We start from the raw sequence: 15,015 nt of genomic DNA on the forward strand, positions 1-15,015 counted from the left end.
GGCAGTAGAGCCACCACCTGCACCAGGATGGGGCAGCACAGCCACCACCTGCACCAGGATGGGGCAGCACAGCCACCATCTGCACCAGAACGGGGCAGCACAGCCTTCACCTGCACCAGGATGAGGCAGAACAGCCATTATCTGCACCAGGACGGGGCAGAACAGCCACCACCTGCACCAGGATGGGGCAGAACAGCCACCACCTGCACCAGGACGGGGCAGAACAGCCATTATCTGCACCAGGACGGGGCAGCACAGCCATTATCTGCACCAGGATGGGGCAGCACAGCCATTATTTGCACCAGGACGGGGCAGAACAGCCATTATCTGCAACACGAAGGGCAGCACAGCCACGATCTGCACCAGGACAGGGAAGCACAGCCACCACTTGCACCAGCATGAGGTGACAGATCCCTAACCCCCCCAACCTGCCCCATCAGCCCCACGCTGCAGACTCAGAGCCCCAGGCAATGCTCACCCCTCCGGAGCCAGCAACCAGCCCCTGCTCCAGCAGGCCACCCGGCTCCCACAGCAGCACGAAACCCAGCGCTGTGTGCAGGTGCTGTGCAAACTCCTCGTCACCCCTATGCTCCCCAGGCCCAGGGGACCCCAGGGTCACCTTGAGCTCCCCCCCCCCCCAGCGCGGCCGCAGGGACTCAGCCCTCACCTCAAAGGACCGGGGAGCGTCCGCTCGCGCTTGGCTGGCGATGCCCATGGGACACGCAGTGCCTGGCTCACACACACACCAGTTACTGATTTACCAGGGGCGGCTGCAGCTGCAGCTGGAGCTCGGTCGATGGCTGTGGGCGCTGCAGAAGGCTTGGCCTTCACCAGGGGGGGATGGGGGCAGGGGGATGGCACTGCTTAACCCCAGCGTGGGGCTGAGAGCTCGGTGTGCCATGAGGCTGCCAGGGCTCCCACATCCCAACGTGGGCTGCTCACTCAGCCCCAGCCTGCACCAGCACAGCCCCGTCCTCTGCATCATCCTCCAGAGGTGATCAAGGCACCAGTGTGTGCAGGGTCTGGATGCAGCCCCATCCTCGGGCCATGCTGCATCCATCCATGCCCACCCTGTGCTGAGGTGCAGGACAGGCACTGCGTGGGCAATTTATGCCAGCAGCTGTTTGGGTGTTTGCTCCTTGCCTTGCAGGCAGGCAGCTTGCACAAAGTTTTTCACACAGAGGGCGGTGAGGAGCTGGAACAGGTTGCCCAAAGGAGGTTGTGGATGCCCCATCCCTGCAAGCATTCAAGGCCAGGCTGGATGTGGCTCTGGGCAGCCTGGGCTGCTGGTTGGTGACTGCACACAGCAGGGGGTTGGAACCAGATGGTCACTGTGTTCCTTTTCAATCCAGGCCATTCTATGATTTGTGGCTAATGCTGCGATACAAAGCAGGGCAACCAGCTCAGCCAGGCTCCCACCACCACATCAGAGGGGGTAGCACAGAGCTCAGCACCATCACAGCCCCTCCAGCCCTCGACTGTCAGGGCTGCTCTCTGCCTGCACCCAGCAGAGAGATGACAGCACATCCAGAAGAGCTCTCAGCATCTCCTTCACCCAGGAACGTAGGACAGAGAGGGGCTGAGCAAAACGTTGTGCCTGGCTGGGAGGTGGGAACACAGCAGCACACTCACAGCCCCACACTGCTGCACAGAGCAAATGAGGAGAGAGGGGAAACAGGAGAGGGAGAGGGGCTGGCTCGCCGATCAGCCTGCGGTGGCCACAGCGTCCTGCAGGCTCCATGGGTAATTCTGCTGCCGATAGATTTTCCCTCTCTCTGCCTACCAGGGTTACTGGGTCACTGGGGATGGGTGGAGGGGTAAAGGCCACTCCTGCAGCATTTGGGAGCCCACGGCTCCAGTGCTGTCCTTCTCAAGGTGACAGCGGTGCGGTGCAGACCCCAACCGGGGGCAGCAGGAGGAGCAGCACCCAGCACTGTGTAAAAGCATGCCCAGCAACACCGGGCTCTCCTGTGCTCCAGTGCTTAGCAGAGGGAGCAGGGAACCCTGAACAGCCCCAGCTCAGAGCTGTGCAGGTGGCCAAAGTGCACTGCAGTGCAGTTTGCTGGGGATCCCTCTGGCACAGCCCTGGGGCAGCCAGCACCTTGTTTCCCAGCCAGCCGTCCTGCTGTCCCCTGCCACCTGCCCACAGAAAGCCCTCTGTCCACATCTCTGTATGGCCTCCGAAATCCAGGCTTGTGCCACAGACCCCTGGAGCTGCTGCTTGTGCTCTGGCTGCTTCCCCACCCTGTCTGAATAGGTCCAGGACTGGCACAAGAGCAGCTGCACCTCAGGCAGTTTGGGGCTGGGAGCATCCTGGTCTCATCCCTTTGCATCTGGGTTCCATTCAGAGTGGAGAACCTCCTCCCAGATGTTTCCTCTCTGATTCATCTCCCCAAGTTCACCCCCTTGTGAGGAGATCACAGAATCACAGAATGGCTTCTGCTGGAAGGGACCTTACAGGCCATAGGATCATAGAACCACGCATGACCCAACCTGCTGGTCACACTTCTCTTGGTGCAGCCCATGATCTGCTCAGCCTTCTGGGCTGCCAGCACACACTGCCAGCTCATGTTGTGTCTTTCGTCCACTGACACCCAAAAATCTTTCTCAGGGCTTCTCTCAAGCCATTTGATCATCTGATTCCATGCCCTGCTATGGGCTATGTGCCCCCACCAGCTCGGGCTGCCCAAGGCTCCCCCCAGCCTGGCTTTGAGCACCTTCAGGGTTGGGGTAATCCTGCCTTACAGCCCCTGCTATGTTAGGACCACAATCCTTCCTCCCTGGCTGCCCTTTCTTTACGCAGCACAGCACATGCTCAGAATTGGTGCCACTGGCCATACTGTGCAGGACTGACTGCCCCAGGATGCATCCAGGACCTGAGGGCTCTCTGTGCCAGGTAGGCAGCTCAAGGGAGCGGGCAGGGCTCACACAGGGATCTGGGGATGCCATAGTGGGAACCCCAGGAGCCCCTTTCCCACGCAGAGACTGAGCCCATCCCAAAGGAGTGTCCAATTCCCTGCCAGGCACAGGGAGCAGCCCTGGGCCCTCCAGGTGTGCAGAGCCCCTTACCTGGGGCAACCCAGCACCGAGAACCACCCAGCACCAGGAAAGTGGTGGAATAGGGGGGGATGGCTGCAATGAGAGCAGCCTCACTCAGGAACACCACAACAGGGGGCTCTGCACCCCCACACAGTAACTCCGGCAGCAGCGGTGCGTAGCCACGTAGCCATAGGAACATCACTTAACACGGTCACCTTGGTAACTGCGGCTGCACGCTCTCAGCAGCACGTGCAGAGCCCTGTGCACCTCGTGGGGTCCCGGATCTCATGTCCAGGTGCTGCCTGCTGCAGGTTGCACCCATAGGGACATACGGATGGAGCTGTGTGCTGAGAGCTTCCTCCCACCCTATAAGTCAGAGCCCAGAACCGGCCCCACACACACAGCTCCAAGGCCAGATGCATTCAAGGATGCAGCTGAGAGGAGCAGAGCCCAGTGCTTGCCCCACCATGATCAGAACAGCCAGCTGCTGCCTCACACCTCCCACAGCACTGCTGGGCACAGCTGGGCACGAACACAGCATACAGAGGTGGCACAGCCCAAGGACAAGTAAAGCTGAGCTTTAGGTGCCTGCACAACCAACTGCATCTCAGCGTGCACCCCTGTGCCCCTGTGGAACAGCACAGCCCCACAGCAGTGCAGCCCAAATCCCATGGAGTGCGGTGATGCCACAGCCCAGCCTGACCCAGCTGGTAGCCAGCACTGCCCCACGGAGACAGGGCTGCACAGACCACAGGATGGCCCCATACCTGCTGCAAGTATCACGGAATCGCTGAGACTGGGAAAGAGCTCTGAGATCCCCAGTCCAACCTGAACCCATCCCACCGAGTGCCACATCCCTGTGCTCATTGAACACCCCCAGGGATGGGGGCTGCCCTGGGCAGCTGTGCAGTGCTGACGACTCTTTGCAGCACAGGTTGTTCCCAATTCCAACCCGACCCTCCCCGTTGCACCCTGAGCCCATCCCCTCCCCTCACATCCCCATTCCCTGTGGATGGAGACCAACCCCTCCTTCACTCCAGCCTCCTTTCCCCAGTGGCACAGCGCTGAGCTCTCTTCACTGAGCATAAAGCAGTGAAAAGCAGGGTACCCAAAACCTCCCCAGGTTACCCAGCCCACCCCACCGCCGCCACACCGACCGCCACCACCACCACCAAAGGAAGGGTCCCATCACCACCCCCTGGCTCAGCTCACCAACGCACCCCTCATTCATGGGAGTTCTGCCCCCCCCTGCATCCCCCACCAATGCTCTGGGCCCCTGCAGCAGGGTGCAGGGCTGGGAGGGCTGTACCTGACCTGTTCCTGGGGACTCGGTGCTGCCTGGGTGCAGCCGCTACCCGGAGCTGCCGTTGGGTGGGAAGCCACCCCAGAAAGCCATCCTGCTGCTGGAGGAGCCCAGGACCCACCAGCGGGGCCCTGCGCTGCTCTGATGCCCTGCTTAGCCCCGTTAATAGGATAATGCTGCCTCCATCTGCTTGTCTGAGGCTGAGGCTAATCGCCTCCAGCCCCGTCCCACCCCTCCCAGCAGCACCCAGGGGCACTGCAGGCTGCAGCCATGCAGGACAGATCCGAGCAGGACAGAGCCAGACTCCAAGCTCGGCTGTAGTTCCCCTGCATCCCCCAGGCGAGGGTTGCCCTTGAGATTAGGCACAAAGCCCTGCACTGGGAATGCCTTGGCCCAGCCCAGCTCCCCAGGGTTCTTCTCCCACTGGGATCTGCTGCTCTGCTGCTGAGCATGAAGGACAAATCAGGTCTCAGTCAGAGAGCTGCCTTCCGGGCAGCAATCCGCTACTAAGTGTTCAGAAATGATGCTGCCACAGCATGGAGATGTGAGTTGTGGATGCCCTCTCGGACAGGCTGGGCTAACTTAACTGAACACACAAGGCAAGAAAAGAACAGCTTGGAAAAATGCTCACCTCTCATTGCAAAAACACCTCGAGCTCACTGCACTGCCCAGCACCTGGCAGCCTGAGCTCAGGCAGCTGGCACAGCCCTGCAGCACTGCCAGAAAGCACCACTAACTGCACAGCTGCTTCGTGGCCCTGAGCTGCCCGGCACAACACAGCACAGTGCAGCACTGCACAGCACTGCACTGCACAGCATGGCACGGCATGGCACAGTGCAGAGTTGCATGGCACAGCACAGAACTGCATGGCACAGCATGGGCCTGCATGGCATGGTGCAACACTGTGTAGCACAGCACAGCATTGCATGGCATGGAGCAGCATGGCATGGCACAGCATGAAACAACATGGCACGGAGCAGCATGGCATGGCACAGAGCAGCACTGCATGGCACAGAGCAGCATTGCATGGCACAGCATGGAACAGCATGGCATGGAGCAGCATGGCATGGCATAGCAGCATTGCATGGCACAGCATGGCACTGCATGGCACTGAGTGACATTGCATGGCATGAAGCAGTATGGCATGGCATTGCATGGCGTTGCATGGCGTGGAGCAGCATTGCATGGCATGGAGCAGCATTGCATGGCATGGAGCAGCATTGCATGGCACAGCATGGCATTATACGGTATGGAACAGCATAGAATGGCATAGCACAGCATTGTGTGGCATGGAGCAGCATTGCATGCCATGGAGCAGTATGGCATGGCACAGCATGGCATTGCATGGCACGGAGCAGCATTGCATGGCATGGAGCAGTATGGCATAGCACAGCATGGCATTGCATGGCATGGAGCAGCATTGCATGGCACAGCATGGCATTGCATGGCATGGAGCAGCATGGCATGGCATGGAGCACCATTGTATGGCATGGTGTAGCATTGCATGTCACAGCATGGCATTGCACGGTATGGAACAGCATTGCATGGCATAGCACAGCATTGTGTGGCGTGGAGCAGCATTGCCTGGCATAGCATGGCATAGCATGGCACGGAGCAGCATTGTGTGGCACGGAGCAGCATGGCATGGCACAGTGCAGCATTGCATGGCATAGCATGGAACAGCATGGCATGGAGCAGCATGGCATGGCATGGGGCAGCATTGCATGGCATAGTACAGCACTGCATGGCATGGAGCAGCACTGCATGGCACAGGGCAGCACAGCACAGCACAGCACAGCGACTCCCCTGCACGGAAGAGCTCAGCACAGCCCACACAGCACTGCCCTCCCCTGCACGGGAACACGCAGCACAGCCCACGCTGCTGAGCCCACGCAGCCCTGCACACACAGCCTGAATTACCAGCAGGATTCACAGGGTGAAGCAGCAACGTGTCGTAGGGGCCCTGGGAGGAAGCTGCAGGCTGTGAAAAGCGCCTGCTGAATGCAGACCCACGCTCAATAAAAAAGCACCTCGCTATTCTTGTTCCTCAGCGTTTTACGTTTCCTTTGTTCCAGCCCCTGCTTCCATGCCTTCACCCCAACACCCACCGTGAGCTTTGGGCTGCACGCCTGGCTCTGCTCTTCTTGAACCTCAGCCCCACAGAGGTGTCCATGGGGTCAGCCCATGTATGGAGGTCCCTCTGTTTTTGCCCCCACCCCAAAGTGGGACTTAAAGGATGCACACGTGGCAAATGCCTGCAGAGAATGGGGTCGACAGGGGATGGGGCAGAAGCTGGGCTCCCCTCAAGCCCAGCACTTGTTGCACTGGGGCACAGAGCAGCAGGTGGGAGCACCCCCTCAGGGTGCAGGCACACAGCGCGCAGCACCAGCACCCAACAGACCCTTATGGGCAGGAACTGCCTGAGGAAGGGGGGTGGGCTGGGCTCAGGGCTGGGCACCACGGGACCCCCAGGAAGGAGAAGGCTGCTGAGAGGAGCAAGCAGGAGGAGAAGGGCGGAGATCAGGGTGGAAGTCGGGCCCTCCACCAAGCAGGAGACGGGATCCAAACCAAGGGCAGACGTTTGCCACCTGCTGCCTTCCACTCCCACTGGACACCTCTCTCTTGCATTCCCCCAGCTGGGTCTTACAGCTCCACCAGCCATGGGCTCCCCGGCTCATCCCATGTGCTTCCCCACATCCCTGCATTCCCGGAGCAGCTCCGGCTGCCCCATTCCCTCTCTGTGCCACTCTCTGGCCATATCACAGACCCAGTAAGCAGTGCTGCATCCCTCCCCTGCCCACATCCATTCAGTGCACTGGGAGGAAGCACGCACCCCCATCTTGCTCCTGGAATTCCTCACACACCCCCCATCACTAATTTGCTTCTAGAGGCTCTGGCAGCTTTGGGCAGGGCAGGAGAAGCCCCATGGCACACGGCAGCACCTGAGCAGCTGGGGCTGGAAGAAGCACCATACCAACGAGGTGACCAGGAGCCTCCTGTCCTCTGAGAGCAGTGGTGTTTGTCCCAGAGATCCCGGATCTCAGCTGGGTGGACCTGGGGGATCCCATCAGATGGGACGTTCTGCATCCTGATGGGATGGGCCAGGCAGGCCCCACTCAGCTGTTTCCCCAGGCCCTTTCTCCTCGAGGTGCATCCTGCTGCGATGTCCTGCTCCTGACTCATGGCTGCTTCTGCATCATTTACTGCCTGCCTGAATGCGCCCCGTCCCCTTCAGCCCAACATGCTCCATCCTTTCCCAGGCCTCAGCCCTCCACGCTGCCATCCCAGGGAAGAATTCAGGTCCCCATCCCCACTGCCCCACACAGACCACCCCCCAGGTGGGGGCTGCAGGGCCCTCACCATCCTCACCGCTGTGCTGGCAGGCCTGGGGCATTCCCCAAGGCAGGAAGGGTAGGAAAGCACAGTGCTTACCTGAAACCACTGTCACAGGCACGGGGTCACAGCACTCCCTCCTCATCAACCTGCAGACAACAGACAGCAAGGACACCATCAGTGCAATGCACCCCACTCAGACCCCCAGCCATGCGACACCCATGTTCTCCCTGGGATGGCAGGGAGATGTGGGGACCCCACAGGTACTGGGAACTGGAGCATCCCAGAGCAAACCCCCAGGCCACTGGGGGATGCTCACAGCAACGCCGTGCCCCAGGGGCTCCCCCTGTGCCCTGCAGGCTGAGGGACTGCCAGCCCATGGCACAGCACATTGAGGTTACGCCTGAGCAAAATGCAGCTCCCCAAGAGCCACAGAAAGAGAGCAGGGAGCAGGAGGGACCTCAAGTACCTCTCCCACCCCTCCAGCAGAGCCTCCAGCCCAGCAGTGCCAGCGGTGGGCTCACAGCTCAGGCAGCAGCAGAGCCCACCTCCAGCAGTGCAGGGAAGTTCTCTGGGCTGAACTCGGAGCAGCAGCAGGCAGCCGGGAGGGAGCAGAGTGTTTCCATAGTGCCTCGGCTCTCCTGCGCGCTGGAAATGTGTGCGCCCTCTCTCCTCGCTTCTCATTAAAGATCCTTTCTGGGTGAGTGGCTGAAATGGCTGCTGTGTTGTAGAAAATTAAAAATGTATGGATTGGGATTTCTTGTTGTGCCGCAGATGGTGTCGGCGGTGTAAGGTGCTGGGGGGGGAAGGGGCAGCTGCCAGGATCCCATTTCTGTCCGTGGTGCATCACAGCAGGTGCCACCAGGCTTTAACATCGTACAAGCTGCACTCCAGCACCCGACAGCAGAGGCACCGTGGGCCTTGCAGTTCACCCAGCTGCTACTGTGCCTTTGTAAAGTGACGCCCTGAGGTCCCAGGGGGCCCATGGCACCTCGCTCCGGACACAGCTGTCACCACCCTGCTGCCCTCAAACTGCAGAAGGCTCGCAGGATAGCTGTGCTGCTGACACAGAGGAAATCTACCACCGTTGTTTGTGTTGAACAAACACAACACGGGGCACATTTGTGTCCTGCTGCCATCCCTGAGCCCTGGGAACACCAAGGTTGGGACAGGCAGTGCTGGGGCAGGGACCTCTGTGCCTGCAGGGAGAACGAACTTGGGCAGGTCCAGCCTTTCAGAGCTTGGGGATGGAGAGGGGACAACCTGGGCACAGGGGGCAGGGGGTGGGACACTCACACAGCCCACCACACACAGCCCCAGATCACTCACTGCAGCACACAGCATTGCCCAAAGAGAAAGAGCAGCCCTCACCCCCGTGCCCCACCACTGCAAGTGCTGCAGGCAGACTCATAGGCTGCAATTAGGACACAGGAATGAGGCACTGTGTGGTGATGCAGAGCAGGAGCTCCCCATCCACCAAAGGCTCCTCCTGCAGCCTGTGCCCCCAACTCACCCCACCGCTTCAGGCAGCCCCAGCCCTGAGCGCAGTGGGGTTGGGCTGGAGCTGCACAGCGTGGCTCTGTGTCACCATGAGTGGCACAGCCCCAATGCCCATCCCCACTCCACACCTTTGGGCTTCCATGTGAGCATCACAAGGAAGGTTAACCCGACCACCTCGGCATGGGGAGCAGCCTGGGGTATGGAAGCCTCCCTCTGAGCACAGCCTGAGGCTCAGGGCTGAGGTTGCTGCTCCTGGATGAGGCAGCCCAGAGAGTCCCAGGGCTTCCAGCCCCATTGGCCAAGCACCTCGTGCCACCAGCCAAGGCCCCCGTGGGCACTGCAGACAGTGCTGGCTTGAGTGAGAGTGGTTTGGCAGTGGGCACAGCCCCACACAGAGGACAGGTGCAGGGTGGGCACTGGGGCTCTGCCAAAACCTACAGCACCAGGGGGGACTGAGGAACAGGAAGCAAGAGTGGGAAAACTGCTGTAAGAAAAGAAGGAGCAGGGATGGCCGCCCCAGAAAGGAGAATAACAAGAAGGGGCCCAGATGAAAGGCTGAGCCATCCTGCACAGAAAGGAAACAGCGCTTCTGCTGCTTTCATCTCAGGGTGACAGAAAGTGCAGTGGAGCCTGGAGCTGAGAAAGGAAACTCCTCATATTGCTCCTTATGAGCTGGTGCCACTCTCATGGGAAGGCAGAGAGGGCTGGAGCTCAGCGATGGCCAGGTCTGGATGTTCCCCTCCTTCCCATCCCTGTCTCCTCCCATGACGGAGACGCAGCACAACACCGGCCATGTGAGCATGCATCCCATAATGTCACGGCACCGACCTGCACGGGAAGCAGCTCCGGGGATAAATTCAATGCTTAGAGCACAAGCATCTCCTTCCAGCTCTGATAACAGGCAGAGATGTACGAGTTTATTATTGGGCCTGATAAATTAAACTCTTCACAAGAGGAATAAATTATGCAGATGATCCGCAATGTGTTCAGACTGCTGCTTGTGCATCAGCCTGGTCCCCAAGGAGTCTGCTGCTGGTGAGGGACTCAATGGGAGCCCTGTGGGGCTGCTCTGTCCTTCCTGTTTGATGGCCTCAGTTTGACTCTTTTGCTGTGGATACCCAAATTTCGCTCCTTTTCATCCAGCTTCTTCCCCTTCCAGGGTAGCAGGGCCTGCAGCCATCACGGCAGCTGGTCCCCAGCAGCACCAAAGCGAGAGCAGAAGTGATGCTGCACCTAAGAGAGGTGGGAGCCGGGGAGCATCTGGAGATTCCTCTCTCAGAGGGCTGAAGGAATGTATGGAGAGACGTCCCCAGGGCCGCCATGGGGCTGATGGGGCTCACAGAGATGCCTGCAGCCAGGGCTCACATGGAGACCTTCAGCCTGCTGAGGTGTCCCACAGCCACAGCCACCATGGAGGAGCAATGCTGTGTGCTGCCTCCAACACACAGCCCTGAGATGTCCCCTCCAGCTCTACAGAAGGGCCATCCCACAGCCCCAAGCCCTACAGAGGGGGCCATTCGCATCCCCAAGCCCTGCAGAAGGGGCCATCCCACATTCCCAGCACTACAGAAAGGGCCATCCCACATCCCAAGCCCTACAGAAGAGACCATCTCACAGCCCCAAATCCTACAGAAGAGGCCTTCCTGCATCCCCAAGCTCTACAGAAGAGACCATGCCACATCCCCCAGCACTGCAGAAGGGACCATCCTGCAGCTCCAAGCCCTACAAAAGGGGCCATCCCGCATCCCTAAGCCTTCCAGAAGGGGCCATCCCACAGCTCCAGGCCCTACAGCTCTATGGAAGGGGCCATCTCACATCCCCAGCACTACAGAAGGAGCCATCCCGCATCCCTAAGTCTTACAGAAGGGGCCATCCCACAGCCCCAAGCCTTAAAGAACGGACCATCCTGCATCCCCAAGCCTTACAGCAGGGGCCATCCCACAGCCCTAAGCCCTACAGAAGAGGTCAACCCGTTGCCCATGGTGGAGCCCCCATGCCTGTCATCACAACGGGAGCTGCGGTCCCTGCAGATCGAGGCCCAGAGGAGCCCTGCTATAAAAGCCTTGCGCCATGCAGGCTCCATCAGCATCAGCCATGGGCTGCGCCGGGTGCGTGCTGCACTTCCTGCCATTCTTTAAGTCTCCACTGAGGATGTGTATAAAAAGCAGAAGGATTCAGGCCAGGAAGCCCGAGCTGCTCTTCACACACAGCTCTGCAGGCCCCAGAGATCAGCCCGGTGCCCCCCAGAGCCGTTCGTCCCGACAGAACATCCGGCATCACAAACTCACATTGCTGCTGCCACAGAGGATCTGTCAATATTTAATGCTGCAGAGCTCCTCTCCAGTTACACAGCCAGCAGCCGGGGCAGCTGATCCCACAGTGGTTGGGCTGAGCCTTGGGAGGTTCCCCCATTGCCATCACCGGTCCCCCTCCCCACTTTGCCAGCAGAGCCGATCGCCTGCGCCCGTTGTCACAGTTACAGCAGCTCAGCTGCCCTTAGGAGTGGGATGGCAATTTACTCTCTGTGCTCGTTTCAGCTCCGAGGCCTCCCTTATCCCAGATCCCACCCCACGGCTCTGTGCCCCATTGGGGCGGCTGTGACTCCGCCACCCCCCGAGCCAGGCATAGGACACGGTGGTCCCTGGGGGGGTGACCTCATCCCACCCCAATCCTGGTAGCACCAAACTCCTTCCTTCCTCGCTCATCCCCTCCTCGTCACACCTCTACGACTGAATGCAAGGAGCAACACAGAAATACTACAGATTACTCACCCTCAAGCCAAAACCAACAGCACTGGGAACGCTCGGGTGTCACATGACACATCACCTCTTCAAAAGAATGGGTTGTCATCTGAACAAAGAACTCAGCAACGTTCCCCTTTGCGCCCCTTCCCCACTTCACCCCCTTCTCTGCATACCCCACACACTCCAAGCGGGCGCCCAGACCTCACCGTGGGCACCAGAACTTTGTCAGAAACGTAAGCACGACTTCAATTCAGCAAACAAGACTCGAAAACGTGCGCTGTGCTGCCACACGTGTTGTTCACTGCACGCCGCCACCGAGGGAGACATCACAAGTTTCCAAGTGAGATTGGTGGAGCTCTGGGAGGGGAGGACCCTGCTGTGCCCCCCGAGGAACCATCCCTGCTTCCCTGCAAGCACTGCCTGCATGGAAGCGACACAGCTGTGCATCCATAGCCTCAAGCAGCATGTTTGGCTCTGGCTGAAACCCGGTTTGCTCCATGCTTCCATCCCGGCACGGAGCACCTTGAACATCAGTACTCCAGCTCTGGAGTCTGCTTCTCCCCTGACCCATTTTGAGGACAGGATTAGAGCAGCACAGTTTCCTTTTCCCAGCAGGACATTGAGGACAGCAGAACCCATCAGCCCATCCAGGTCCTGGAGCGGTTTATCACCCAGCAGAACCCAGGGAGGAGTTGGTGACCGCACGCATTTCGTTGCTCACAAACTGAGCACAGAACACGTGGAAAAATGGAGCACGGAGCACTGCGTGCAAAGCCCAGGACCAAGGTCTGCACGCACAGATGTCAGACCTGTTAGGAGAGCTGTGATGTGCCCTCACCAGCGAGTCTCCCTGTGCTGCCTCAGTGCTTCTGGAGCACCCTGCAGGCATCACAGCCCCTGTCTGATGCACACCGCAGCCGTGCAGGCTGCCAGCACAGCTCCTGCTGCCCAGCATACAGAAGCACAGAACCACAGAACGGCCTGGGTTGGAAGGGACCTCAAGGATCACGAAGCTCCAACTCCCCACCACACGCAGGGCCACCAACCTCCCCATTTCACAGCAGCCCAGGCTGCCCAGGGCCCCATCCAACCGCTCTCATAGGAAAGTCCACACACCCGACCACAAACCACAGCCCCTTCCCCATACATCCGTATCGCTGCATCTCCCAGCACATTTCAACACACTTCAATCTCAGCCCTTCTCCCCCAGCCTCCCTACAGCCACAGCCCTTCTTTCCAGCCCACCTCGGCCCCGCGCGGCCCTCACCCCCCAGCACAGCGGTGCCACAGCCGCGGCTCCGGTCCCAACACCTCCCGCCGCAAACCCCGACGGCTGCCACCCCGTGTGCGCATCCCAGCTCACACCGCAGCCTCGCTCCGAAACCACCCGACCGCCGACTCCCCACCACGGCCCGAATCCACGCCCGCTCCGGACGGCCCCGCTCCCGGCACAGCCCCCAACCGGGGCATCCCCCTCCTCTGTGCCGCTCCGCCGCACACCCGGGCACCCGTCCCGCATGGGGACCCGCACGGTTCCCGGCAGACAAAGCCCGGCCCCAAGGCTCCGGCCGCCCACGGACCCCCTTCCCCCAAATTCCCCATAACGCTCACATCTCCCCCCACCCACAGCCCGCGGAGCCCCACGGAGCGCCGTGCCCGCGCACCCCACGGCCCGAGGAGCGCTCCGCGGGGCAGAGCATCCCCCGCCGCCCCCCCCCCCCCCCCCCCCCCCCCCCGTGGCCGCTGATACCTGCGGGGCTGCGGGGCCCGACCCACCATAGCCGCGGCGCGGCCGGAGAGCCGCAGCGCGGAGCGGGCGGGGGCGAACGGGGCGGATCGCGGCGGATCCTCCGCGCTCTCGGCCCCCGCCGCCGGCAGCGGGGCGTTAGTTTAAGGAGTCGCCATGGCAACGGGGAGCGCTGTGCGAGGGGAGCGGAGGGCGGAGGGAAACTTCGGCGACGGCGCCCGGAGGGTCCCCGCCCCGCGCCCCGACGGCCGCGCTGCCGCTCCCGGACCTTCCGCGCTCCGGAACTCCGCGACCCCTTCGCGCTCTCCGCGTTCTGCGGACCCCGATCGGCTCCCCCCCCCCACCCCCCCCCCCCCCCTGCTCTCTGCCCTCTCTCCGACCCCCCGCCCCGACCCCGGTCCGACCCGGCGGCAGCGGCAGTCCCGTCCCTGCGCTCCCGGGACGGACCGCGGAGCTGCGGGGAAGCGAAAGCGGGGAAGCGGGTCCTGAGCGCAGCCATAGCCACGGCCCCACAAGGCAGCCCTGCAGCCGCAGCGCTGGGACTGACCCATCCCTACTGACCCTACAGCAGAGCGTTGGGGCTGACCTAAACCCACTGACCTCCATGGCAGAGCACTGGGGTTGTCCCATCCCTACTGACCCCATAGCAGAGCACTGGGGCTGACATAAACCCACTGACCCCCGTGGCAGAGCACTGGGGCTGACATAAACCCACTGACCCCCATGGCAGAGCACTGGGGCTGACCTAAACCCACTGACCCCCGTGGCAGAGCACATCCCTACTGACCCCACAGCAAAGCTCCATGCCAGCCCACCCACCCTCATGGTGGGCCCCCCAAGCCCAAGACTGCCCCATCCCCACATCCCACAGCTCCCAGCCGTGTTCCTTGCAGCACAGCCCCATTACCTGCCACGTGTTCCCACTCTACTGCTGGCACCAGCAGAGCCTGACCCTACAGGAACCCCGTGGCTGCCGGCTCAGCCCCTTTCCTGCTGGAACCCCCGACCCCACATCCTGCCTGCTGGCCTGGGCGGCCCGCGTCACACTCATGGCTGTGCATGGGTCACACCCGGGTGACGTCGTGCAGAGCCCAGGCTGGGTGTGCAGGGGGGGGCCGGGATGTGCCCACACCCCCCCTCCCCTCCCGTCTTATCTGGGGAGCCAGGAAACACCTTGCAGTCACTGAGGTTGTTCCTTCCTGCTGCTGGGAGCACTGCGGACGGGAGGAAGGTCCAGGGAGGAAAGCACTGAGCAAAGCACCGGCAGCACGGAAGGATGGATGGATGGATGGACAGACAGATGGAGGGAAGGAGGGAGGGAGGGAGGGAGGGAGGGAGGGAGGAAGAGA

General features: G+C 61.1%; 1 long non-coding RNA gene across 1 annotated transcript in view; it reads right to left on the reverse strand.

The window, feature by feature from the left end:
* LOC122189030 overlaps nt 1–14,655 on the reverse strand; it is a 20,828-nt gene extending 6,173 nt beyond the window's left edge. The window contains exons 1-2 of the long non-coding RNA XR_006181696.1: nt 14,574–14,655; nt 7,775–7,824 (exon numbers count right to left, since the gene is read on the reverse strand). This is a non-coding gene — a long non-coding RNA (uncharacterized LOC122189030). The remainder of the gene's footprint in view (nt 1–7,774; nt 7,825–14,573) is intronic.
* Nucleotides 14,656–15,015: the final 360 nt, after the last annotated feature.

Source organism: Lagopus leucura, unplaced genomic scaffold (assembly GCF_019238085.1).
Source record: "Lagopus leucura isolate 7727_CA_CO unplaced genomic scaffold, USGS_WTPT01 Super-Scaffold_100122, whole genome shotgun sequence".
Classification (NCBI taxonomy): Eukaryota; Metazoa; Chordata; class Aves; order Galliformes; family Phasianidae; genus Lagopus; species Lagopus leucura.